This window comes from Adiantum capillus-veneris, chromosome 1 (genome assembly GCF_014529385.1).
Source record: "Adiantum capillus-veneris isolate H3 chromosome 1, ASM1452938v2, whole genome shotgun sequence".
Lineage (NCBI taxonomy): Eukaryota > Viridiplantae > Streptophyta > Polypodiopsida > Polypodiales > Pteridaceae > Adiantum > Adiantum capillus-veneris.
The window spans coordinates 6,305,949-6,318,119 of NC_140931.1; positions in this window are offsets into that span (position 1 = coordinate 6,305,949).

Here is a 12,171-nt window from a genome sequence, read left to right on the forward strand (position 1 = left end):
TGAAAAATTTGTTGCTTTACTTCCCATCTTCTTCTCTTCTTTTGAATCAATGCCTTGTATGTATGCAAATGACTTTGATAGTTGTGACGGGAGCAAAGCGAGATACGAACCCTGACGGACTCTAAAACGCAAGGAGCTGATGCACTCCGCGAGCCGGTCATGGTAAAGCGAACAGGGGGGACCACCTAGATTTGAGCGGCTAGGATGCAGAGAACCGTGATTTGAAATATCACTAATTCTACACAAAGAGAGAAAGAGAAATAGAGAGAGAGAGAGAGAGAGAGAGAGAGAGAGAGAGAGAGAGATAATAGACAGGTGATGAAAACCCTCGGGGGTGTGAGGGAGAATTATTCTCTTGCCATATTTACAGCAACCTTATTTCCAACGAGGTGGCACATCATGGTGATAGAGAGATAGAGGGAGAGATAGTGAACCTACTTGGTGCGTTCTCTAGAGATGACTCATTGACATGAAACCTTGCTAGCATGAGTATGTGTGGATCGACCGTTGGAGTCGAGATGTGGACATAGCTTCCTTTACATCATACAATTCCCAAAGCAAGCCACTATGCTAAGTCCCCTCTCTTGTGATGCAAATGTTGCCAATTCCTCCCACCAAAATACTACCAAGTGCTGACCTCTCATGAACTTGTCTCCCCCCGATAGTGACCTCTCAGTGCCTTTTTATATGTGCTGGCTTCTTTAGATTAGGATAATCTAGTGTGATTTGGGTAATCTAATCAGGGGAGACAAAGCAAGGCACTGGGTCTTGGGTAGTTGACCCTTGCTTTGTCTTGGGAAATATTATAAGGAAAACCTCTAGGTGTGCCTTTGTGACCATCACCTAGAGAGATGAGAATTTACAAGTTGGGATCTTTTTACAAGGCTTGGGTGAAAACTGAAAAAATGATGATAATAACCTATGGTTTACTGAAGAGGGCATCCTGGTCGCGTGATGTCGGTAAATGGCAGCTTTGCCGGTGCGTCGGTGTAGCGTGTTCGTCTCTTTGGGGTCGTCCGGGGCATGCCTTCGGCGCCTTTGCTCTCTTTGGTGTCGGTGTCGTGTAATTTGGGTCATCCTCCTTCTTGTCAATGTCTTCGTTACCGGTGAATCCTCCATTTTTTGTATTTACCATTGGTGTGTGCGTTTATATGTGTGTATGTATGGGTGCGTGTGCGTATGAGTGTGTGTGTGTGTGCGCGAGCGTGTGTGGGAATGGGGGGGAAGCATTATATACATCTAAGTATATATATATATATATATATATATATATATATATATAAATTTCGGTGGTTCACTGCTGGCGACGCAGAGGTAGGGAGAGGGATGGAGTGAGAGAGAGAGTGTGCGCGCGAGCGTGTGTGGGTAGGTGTGTGTGTGTGTGTATGGTTTGTGTACAATTTGGGTGCGGTGCTTGCACAGGCTGAGAAGAGAGAGAGATTACGAGGAGCGGCCGGTTGCGGGGCTGTGGGTGTGTGCGCGATCGCGAGTGAGAGAGAGTGTGGGTGAGGTGGTGAGGGAGGGTGAGAGGATAGGGTGTGTGTGTGGTGTTTCTTCAAGGGGCGCCCGCATGGGCTGGGTCCGGGGTCGAGGGCGAGGATGGCGTAGGCAGGTTCGACGGAGGGCGCAAACGAGGGGGGAGGGTTTAGTCAACGAGGGGGGGGTTGTGTTATAGAGAGAGAGAGAGATTGTTCCTAACGGCGGGTTCCCACCATGGGGAAAAAAGAGAGTGAGAGAGGGTGTGAGTGGGTGAGGGAGGGTGAGAGGATAGGGTGTGTGTGTGGTGTGTGGAGAAGGGAATCGAGAGAGAGAGAGATAGAGCTAGTGGATTCCTTCCATGGCTTGCGGGACCGCTCTCCCAAGAGAGAGAAGGAGAGCTAGTGGGAGGTGAAGATAGGGGTGTGTGTGTGTGTGTGTGTGTTAGGCTGGTGGTCCGCCAGGGTTGGGGAAGAAACGGGGGGGGGGGGGTATAAGGCCGAAGTGGGTGTGGACGAGAGGGGAAGGTGGGTATAATATGGCGGCCCGCCGGGGCTGGGGTGTGGACGAGCACAGAGAGAGAGAGAGAAAGAATATTTGAAAGAGAGAGAGAGAGAGAGAGAATATACAATATATGTGGTGGCCTGCCAGAGGGTGTGACAGAGGTATCTCATCTTATGCGCCCACTGGGCCTGGTGATGCAGCGACAGAGTAAGTGAGAGAGAGAATTGGCAGAGCCGAGCAGTAGGAGAGAGAGAGTCCATCTTCTGGCGATAATGGAGAGGTGTGGCCAAATTGGTGGCATCCCGCTAGTGGTTAAACCTAGAGGGGTGGTAAATGGTAAAGAACTTCCCTTTTTTGTTTTTTGTTTTTCTTTGGTGATATGCTCTCCTCTTCTTAGGGTATGGTTCTCACGGTAGCGGTTTTGAAAATCGGCCGTCATTAGCCCTTCCATCTGCTAGAGGCATTCATGCTTCTAGCCCTACCTCTGAATCTTTAGTTGTGGATTTGGAGGGTTCTCCCTCTTTTGGGATATCTAACATGAACTCTGGATCAAACCTAAGGAAATACCTTTTTAGCCTCCATCCATTGACTCTAGTCTTGTGAATTCTTCCATCAGCTTCCATCAGCTTATAGTTGCCGTTGTCATAGCGCCTTTTGACAATGAATGGTCCTTCCCATCGAGGTTAAAATTTCTTGTCCTTCCTGGTGTCAAGCCTGTTGTCGTATCTCAATACTAGCATGCCTTTCTCTGGACCCTTTTCCTTAAGCCCTTGATTGAAGGTGAGATGGCATTGCTCTGCCTGCGCTGCATAGTGATTGATTGCTTCTTCCCTATGTAGTTGGAGCCTTTCCAGATCTAGGATGTGGTTGTGGAGATTTACAATCGGGCACTGTATTTGGCTAGCCATGACTCGTAAGCTGGCTATTTGTACCTTAATGGGCAGAATTGCCTCCTTTTCATAAACTAGATGGAAAGGGGTGAAACCTAATGATGTTTGGAACATCGTTCGGTAGGCCCATAGAGTGGCCATGAGATGTTTATCCCAGTCTCCTGTGTGCTTGTTCAATTGCTTTGTGATGATTTTGCAGATCATTCCGTTTACCTTTTCTACTAGGCCGTTACACTGTGGATAGTATGGTGTGGAATGTCGGCGTGTGATACCTAACTTTTTCATCAGTTCTCCCACGAGATCGCCTCTAAAACCTGGTCCCCTATGTGATATTATCTCAAGAGGAGTGCCAAAACGGCAACAGATGTGCTCAAATATGAACTTTGCTACCTCTTAGGCTGTAACCCGGGGAGGTCACCTAATAAAAATGTAACCTATCACGTGAGATCAACAGAAGGGTATTTAAAGTTCTTGAAACTTATAGAAATATATATACAAAAGGGCATTATTTTTTCAAATTTGAAAAAAACTTATAGATTTTAAAAGAAAAGGGTACATTGTATTCTTAACAAAATTCACAGATTATGGGTTTTACAAACATGTCTTGAACGCATGTGATATGGTAGTTTTACACATAGTGAACTCCCCGAGGGCTGTAATGCAGGTGGTGGCTGCTTCTGCCCATCAGGTCATGTAGTCTACACCAACTAGAATGTATAGTTTACCTGATTGGGCCCTTGGTAGAGGACCGATTGCATCTATTCCCCACTTCTCAAACGGACCATATGAGATGATAGGAGTTGTTTCTCATAGGTTAGTGTGCGATCACTGGCCACTTGACAGGCCTTGCATGTTTTACACCAATGATGTACATCCCTGTTTAAACTAGGCCAAGAGTATCTGCTTGTAGAATCTTCCTACTGGTGATATCTAGAGCAAAATGACCGCCGCAGACGCCACCGTGGCAACTTGAAATTACCTCTGTGATCTCACTGGAGGTTGGCACTCGCCTGAGAATCTGATCCTTGCCCTTAAAATACAAGTGGTTGTTTACAAGGCAGTATCTGGTAGCCTTCCTTACCAGCCCCACTGTTTTTGGCCTTTAGTGTGCCCTTCCGGACATTCTCTTGTATCTAGGAAGCTAATGATATCTAGCATAGCATCACTACCTTGAAAGAGGGGTAGTTTCAGTTTAATTGCTCCTACGGGAACGTCTTGTATTCTTTCCTTGGCTAGAGCATTTGCTTCCTGATTTTCTGTCCTGGGGACATGAAATAATTGCACTACTTCAAACTTCCTTAAAAGATCCTTAACTTGGCATAGTTGACCAAATAAAACCTGATTTTACAAACCCAAGTGCCGTTTATCTGCTTTATCAAAAGCAAGGCATTGCCAAACACATTTAGGCACTGAATTCCTTGTGAAATACACTGTTCTAACCCAAGAATTAAAGCTGCATACTCTGCTTCGTTGTTGGAGTGGGAGTGTAATAGCTATCCGATGGAGAATACCCTTTCCTGTTGCTCATTGAAAATGACTATGCCAGCTGCAGACTCGTCCAATGTTCTTTTGTATGCTCTGTCAAAGAAAAGAGAGTGAGCTCCTTCTAGCTTAGGACTTTCTATCATTGGTGTCTCTTCTTTTGCTTCCGTGTTGACCTTCAGCTTCTTCTCATAGTGGCGATGGGTAAGAGTACCCGCTAGACTAGCCCTAGTGGATTTTTCTACTTCCATGGTGTAGTCAAACTCTTTTAATCTAACTAGCCATTTAGAGATCCTAGATGAGACATCCATGTGTTGCATTATGTACGAAAAAACCTCCTCCATTTTGAGAATTACAAAGGGTCTAGGCAGAAGATAGGAGCGGAACTTTGTGGTAGCAAACATTAGTGCGAGAACCATGTGTTCTCCTTCGGTGAATCCCTTTTCTGATGGGGTCATGACATGACTAGAGAAGTAAATAGGACGCATGAAAGAAATTTGGGGGTCCTTTTGCATTAGTACGGCTCCGAGTGTATCACTTCCTACACTGGGGTTCACATAAAATGGCTCGTCCCACTTGGGGGGTAAAATGGTCGGAAGCGTAGCTAGGATTTGCTTCACCTCGGTAAATTGATGCTCATTTTCTTCACTCCATGAGAAGACATCCCTCTGGGTCACTTGTTGTAGAGGGAGAACCACTTGAGATAGCAAGTGAATGAATGTGCTTAAGTATCTTACCTTCTGAAGGAAAGAAACCAACTGCTTAGCTGTGGTGGGTGATGACAAAGATACCAAAGCTTGGATCTTGCTAGAGTCCGCCTCAATTCCTTTTGCTAAAATTACATGGCCAAGGAGAGTGACTTTTTTTTCACCAATGTGGCACTTATCCAAGTTGAGCTGGCCACCCAAGGTTTTAGACTTTGCTTAAATGGAGGAAGCATGAACTGTAAATGCAAAAATCATCTAATTAAAACCCGTATTGACGTTCCAAACTAGGGTTGGAAGACAAAAGTCACATAGCACTGAAATGTGGCCGGAGCGTTGGTGAGGCCAAAAGGCATCACTCTGTAAGAAAAGCATCCCCAAGAGTTGTCTTCTACTAGTCTTCTTCCGCAATGCTAATCTGAAAGTATCCTGAGTAGCCATCACATACTGTGTAGCGCTCATGACCTGCCACTTCATTGAGAATTTCATCCTGGAATGGGAGGGGAAAGTGATCCCTCTTTGTGACTGCATTGAGAGGTTTATAGTCCACACAGACTCTCCATTTGCCATTCTTCTTTGGTGTGACTACTACTGGAGAGACCCATTCTGAGTCTTTGACGGAGTAGATGAAACCTTCCTGTAGCAAATTCCTCACTTCTTTGAGTAGTGCCTCTTGTTGGATTACCCCAAGTCTTCTGAGCTTTTGCACTACGGGTTTACTTCCTTCCTTGAGTTTTATGTGGTGTTGTACTACTGTGATTCCTGTGATCTTATCATAGCCATCAATGAACAATGTAGTGAAGTTACCTAGCATGGAGACAAATTCCTTTCTTTCTTCATTGATTAACTCATTTAAGAGCATCCGATGTAACTTACTTGCATCCTCTAAGGCTTGTGTACCTGATGGTTCCTCTCGGTTTGTCGGGGGTGCTTCAGATTGCGTCAATCTTTTGGGTCTTTAAGGATGACCCCCATCACTTCGATGCTACTATCACTCTCATCAGTTGTTGTTGTCTCTTCTCCTGAGCTAGATGAATAGTCGTTGGTGGACTCATCTTCTGAAGCCTCCAAGATCATTTTGCATTGCTTCCCAGTCCTCATGTCGTAGAATATGGACTTCCCTTTAGCGTCCTTCATCTGAATCATTCCGGTACTCCAGTCTTGCTTAACTTCCATAGCCATGAGCCAAGGTCTCCCAAGAATGATAGGGTAGCCCTCCCCTTTGTGTGGCATGACAAAGATGTCTACCTCCACTTCTGTATTGAATGCTTTTACTTTGACAGCATTGACAATGCCTACGCATTTCACTCTTACGTTATTTTCCATTTTGGCTCGGCAGGGTGTCGGCCTACTCACCTCTAGACCTAGATGGTGCATCATTTTTTCACTCATGACGCATATTTGTGCGCCAAAATCTATATAGACGTTTGAGATTTGTTGCCCCTTGATGTGGGCATCCATAGTTGGTAGGATGTCGTTGAGATCCCTCCCAGAGATAGCCCCAGCTATCCTTAGTCTTGATTTCCTAGTACTCACCATCTTTGTCCATTGCCTCCTCATCCTTGGTGCAAGGTGGAATAATTGGGGCCAAGTTATCTTCGGGCCCTGCATCAACACATCCTGAACTAAGTCATAGGGTTTAGCATACTCACCTAGTGAGAAATCCACGATGTCTATCTTCTGTTGCGGTTTAGCTGCTTGCTTGCTAGACTCGGCTTTCCATTTCATTTTCTCTTCTCTTTGAGAGGCTTCTTCGTGCCTAGCATGCTTCACTCCCATACCATCCACTTCTTCTAATTTTGCTTTCCCTTTGTGCTTCTCTAGAACTGGCTCTTCTACTTTTGCCTTCCCTTTAGCTTCCAAGCTAATAACACTAATCTCTTGGTTTACAGCAGGTGGTGGGGGTAGTGGTGGAATAAGAGGTTGCGATGGTGGTTTTTGTTGAAAAGGTGGTCGAAGGATCTGGACCGGTGGAATCAGCCCTGGTTTCCTGGGTGGTGGTGGTCTTGCCCTTGGTGGAGAGATCTAATTCTGTCTCCCTCCTCTATTGAAATTCTTCCTCCTTGGATGTGGGCAGTAGTACATACCATGGCCATCTTCCCCGCAATTGTAGCAATGGTACTCTTGGTTTTGCCTTTGTTTTCCTCTTCCTTGTTCTGGATTTCTGACAGGTGCATGTCCTTGCTGCACCAAATGCACGGATAAACTCTCGAGTTGGGTGGTGATGCGACTCAATAGGTCTTGTTGCTCTTCTGATGCCTCTTGTGGTTGGGCTCTATGAGCGGCTGTTGCAGTCACTGGGGTTAGTCGGGCTGAGCTTGATTCATCTGACTCGTTGACTCTTGCTTGCATGTGCAACTTCTTGTCTTTAAGGCGGGCTACTTCTATTGCAAACTCATATGTTGCAAGAAACCTTTCCTTCACCTTCTCCTTAAGCGGTGACCACATGCCAGCAATGAAACGGTCCTTCTTCAGGAAATTAGGCGCTCCTTCACCTTCCTCTAGTGAGGCAACCCATCTCTCCCACAAGCTTCAATTTCGTCAGTAACTGCCATAGCTTCTCCAAGGTTGTGCCTCCACCAACCCTCTTCACAAAGGCAACACGTAACACAATTCATGTATTTTTGGTAGTTTGGGGCAAAGCATTGTACCAGGACTTGGCCCCTACTTTCATTAGTAGAGGAAAAATTCGAAGCCGTGAGGCGTCGTCATCCTTGTTGGAAACCACACAAGCGATCTTCTCCCTTGTTTCCACTGAACGTGGGGAAAGAAACACTTGCCATGGTAGTGATGCAGGAAATTACAAACTCTTTTTTTATTTTTTTACATATTAACAACAGTAGCAGCTCATAGCGGCTTTTTACAGAGTTGGGTGGATAGATTAAAACAAGATAAAGTTGGAAACATTGAAGGAGTGGTGGTAATCTAGTATGGGGAGAATGATAGGGTTTGGGGAATTAAGGATTCCTCATAGCACCGCCACACTGAACAGATACACAATCTTCTGTTGGTAGAAGATTTTCCTATCTACATAGATATTCACATGCATATGTTGCAGGAATCTAAATGGGAATGCTGTCGGCCCATTTTCCATCATGCACAGAGGGTGGAGTACTTACTTATACTCTTACTGTGCCAATGTTGATGAGTCGGCACATCCACAAGAGGTCGTCGCCTTTACCTTTCCTTCGTCGCTCAGCACGTACGGGGTGATGGTGACGTGTCTGACTACTCCCAGCCTTTTGGCTAGCAGTAACTTTAGATAATTACCATAGTCGGCGTGTTGCATGAATTCCACTCCATTTAGCTGTAATTCGTCTCCAACCCACTGGGTCTCACCCGTGGTGGAGAGCTTCTTCAGGATGAGTTGTACGGGGAGAGGGGGAAGACCCTCTACTCGTCTTCCAAAACAGCGAGAGCAGTAGCCGAGCCACTCTTCCTTAGGGCATGGGAACCTTTTTACCACTTCTACTTCAGGATTGTCAAAATGGACTGGCAGTACTCACATGCATCATGCAAATCGGTAGGCGACCTTTTGCCGCTTAGCCTCGAATGCCCTTCTCTTTGGCAAACTGGGTACGACCCGGATTTCCGAACTTGAAGCACTCGCTTGGCCAAACGCTTCTTCCTTTGGGGTCATGTGTTTCGAGACTGGCTTAGCCTTTCCTTACCTTTGGCTCGAGCAGCCCCTTTAGGCCATTTTGGAGTAGAGGTTATAACTTTGATTGCAGTTTCCTTAGGAAAGAGAGGCCTTACCGTTTTCTTTCCTCCTTTGAGGTGGATGACTTCCTCGCGGTGAATGTCGATGTAGACAATTTCAGCCCCTTCTGCCTTCGTTTGCTGGTACTCATTGACAATGTGTTTTGGTTGACAGCACTGATGGCACTTCATAGACCTCCCACCTGATGCTCTCAATTTGTGGTTTGAACGAGCAACACAAGATGGGGAGCTTACCTCTTAAATACAGACGACACTGCAGCTTGGCAATAGTACTTCAATGAAGGCGGCTAGTGCCTCCTTAGTCTCCTCCTCTTCCGTCCTCCAATTAGAGAATTCTTTCATGATTGATGGTATGCGTTACTTTCAGCATTGTAAACTGAAGGTTTTCGAGAAGCCCTCCTCTGTGGGGGCAAAGCGAGACACGAACCCTGAAGACCTCTAAAACACCGGGAGCCGATGCATGCCGCCAACCGGTCATGGTAAAGCAAACAGGGGGCACCACCTAGCTTTGAGCGGTTAGGACACAGACAACAATGATTTGAAATATCATGAATTCTACACACACACACACACACACACACACACACACACACACACACAGAGAGAGAGAGAGAGAGAGAGAGAGAGAGAGAGAGAGAGAGAGAGAGAGAGAGAGAGAGAGAGAAAAGAGAGAATAGACAGGTGTGATGAAAACCCTCGGGGGTGTGAGGGAGAATTATTCTCTTTCCATATTTATAGCAACCTTATTTTTAGCAAGGTGGCACATCATGGTGATAGAGAGATAGAGGGAAAGATAGTGAACCTACTTGGTGCGTTCTCTAGAGATGACTCATTGACATGAAACCTTGCTAACATGAGTGTGTGTGGATCGACCGTTGGAGTCCAGATGTGGACATAGCTTCCTTTACATCATACAATTCCCAAAGCAAGCCACTATGCTAAGTCCCCTCTCTTGTGATGCAAATGTTGCCAATTCCTCCCACCAAAATACTACTAAGTGCTGACCTCTCATGAACTTGTCTCCCCCCGATAGTGACCTCTCAGTGCCTTTTTATATGTGCTGGCTTCTTTAGATTAGGATAATCTAGTGTGATTTGGGTAATCTAATCAGGGGAGACAAAGCAAGGCACTGGGTCTTGGGTAGTTGACCCTTGCTTTGTCTTGGGAAATATTATAAGGAAAACCTCTAGGTGGGCCTTTGTGACCATCACCTAGAGAGATGAGAATTTACAAGTTGGGATCTTTTTACAAGGCTTGGGTGAAAACTAAAAAAATGATGATAATAACCTACGGTTTATTGAAGAGGGCGTCGTGGTCACGTGATGCTGGTAAATGGCAGCTTTGCCGGTGCATCGATGTAGCACGTTCATCTCTTCGGGGTTGGCCGGGGCATGCCTTCGGCGCCTTTGGTCTCTTTGGTGTCTGTGTCGCGTAATTTGGGTCGTCCTCCTTCTTGTCAATGTCTTCGTTACCGGTGAATCCTCCATTTTTTGTATTTACCATGGTGTGTGCGTTTATGCATGTGTGTATGTATGGGTGTGTGTGCGTATGAGTGGGTAAGCGGGTGTGTGTGTGTGTATATATGTGCGTGGGAACGAGGGGGGGAAGCATTATATACATATAAGTATATATATATATATATATATATGTGTGTGTGTGTGTGTGTGTGTGTGTGTGTGTGTGTGTGTGTGTGCGTATGAGTGGGTAAGCGGGTGTGTGTGTGTGTATATATGTGCGTGGGAACGAGGGGGGGAAGCATTATATACATATAAGTATATACATATATATATATATATATATATATATATATATATAAAGAATTTGGTGGTTCACTACTGGCAACGCAGAGGCGGGGAGAGGGATGGAGTGAGAGAGAGAGTGTGTGTGCGAGCATGTGTGGGTGGGTGTGTGTATGTATGGTGTGTGTACAATTCGGGTGCGGCGCCTGCACAGGCTGAGAAGAGAGAGAGAGCGCGAAGAGCGGCCGCCTGCGGGGTTGTGGGTGTGTGCGCGAGCACGAGTGAGAGAGAGTGTGGGTGAGGTGGTGAGGGAGGGTGAGAGGATAGGATTTGTGTGTGGTGTTTCTTCAAGGGGCGCCCGTATGGGTTGGGTCCAGGGTCGAGGGTGAGAGAGAGAATTGGTGGAGCCGAGCAGTAGGAGAGAGAGAGTCCATTTTCTGGCGATAATGGAGAGGTGTGGCCAAATTGGTGGCGTCCTGCGAGTGGTTGAACCTAGAGGGGTGGTAAATTGTAAAGAACTTCCATTTTTTGTTTTTTTTCTCTTCCACCTCTCTTTACAGTAAAACCCTCTACAATCTCCTCCAATATGAGACCATGAACTGTTACCATATACATGTGGTAGTGATGTGTGTGAACACACTAGGACCGCCGGGCATTTTTTCCCTCTTTAGGAGGTTTTTTCCCCCGAGCATGATATATACGCCCATCACTGTAGGGCTATCTATCTTTCCATTTCACACTAAGTAACTCTCTCTATTGTGTGCCTTGAGCTTCCTTCGTCTTCTCCAAGCTGTGTGCGTTTCTCTGCAACCCTAATTCCAACAATTGGTATTAGAACAGGTTGCGTCCTCCCGGGCTTAATCGCTAGCTACTCCAGCACACGCCTGCTCACTTTCTCTGATTTCAGTGAGCTTTGGCGAGCGTTCGCAGGTCGACAAATATTTTGGGTGAGCTCATAGAGCTCAGTCTGCTAAGATTTTTGAATCAGGCTCATTTCGGCCTCCGTTTCCACTATAGGCAGTACTGTGCAGGCTATTTCGTCATTTTGTGTAGAATTTTTGTCAGTGCTGTTTTCTGCATAACAGGTGCCTTATAGTCTTCTTCGGTTTGTGCTATATAGCACGTGTTGTTCCCGCTCCGTTTCTCCTATTTTCGGTCAGTTTTCACATCACGTGCAGCATTTACCATGGCTGACAACAACAACCCAGATGTGTTCAAGATGTTTGCTCTACTGAGGACAGGTTGGATGGGGACAACTACCCTATGTGGGCTTATATGATGCAACATGTTCTTGTGTCAAAGGGCATCTGGAACATTGTGTAGGGCATTGATGTACGTCCTAGTTCTGAGGATGTAAGCGATGTTGAGGATGTTGCAGGTCTTGCTGCTATTAGAGTTGTTTTGCCTACAGCAGAACAAGCTCGTTGGGATGTAAAGGATGCGCAGGCTCATGCATTGATTGTGTTGTCTGTGAAGTGCACCATTGTTCCTCACATCCATTCAACAAAATCTCCAAAACAGGCTTGGGATATTTTGGCTGTTCTTTATGCAAGCCGCAATGAGGCTAAAATTGCTTTGCTGCGTAAAGAGCTGGAATCGAAGATTATGCATGATGAAGATGATATGGACACTTTCCTTGCTAGTGTCAAGGATATC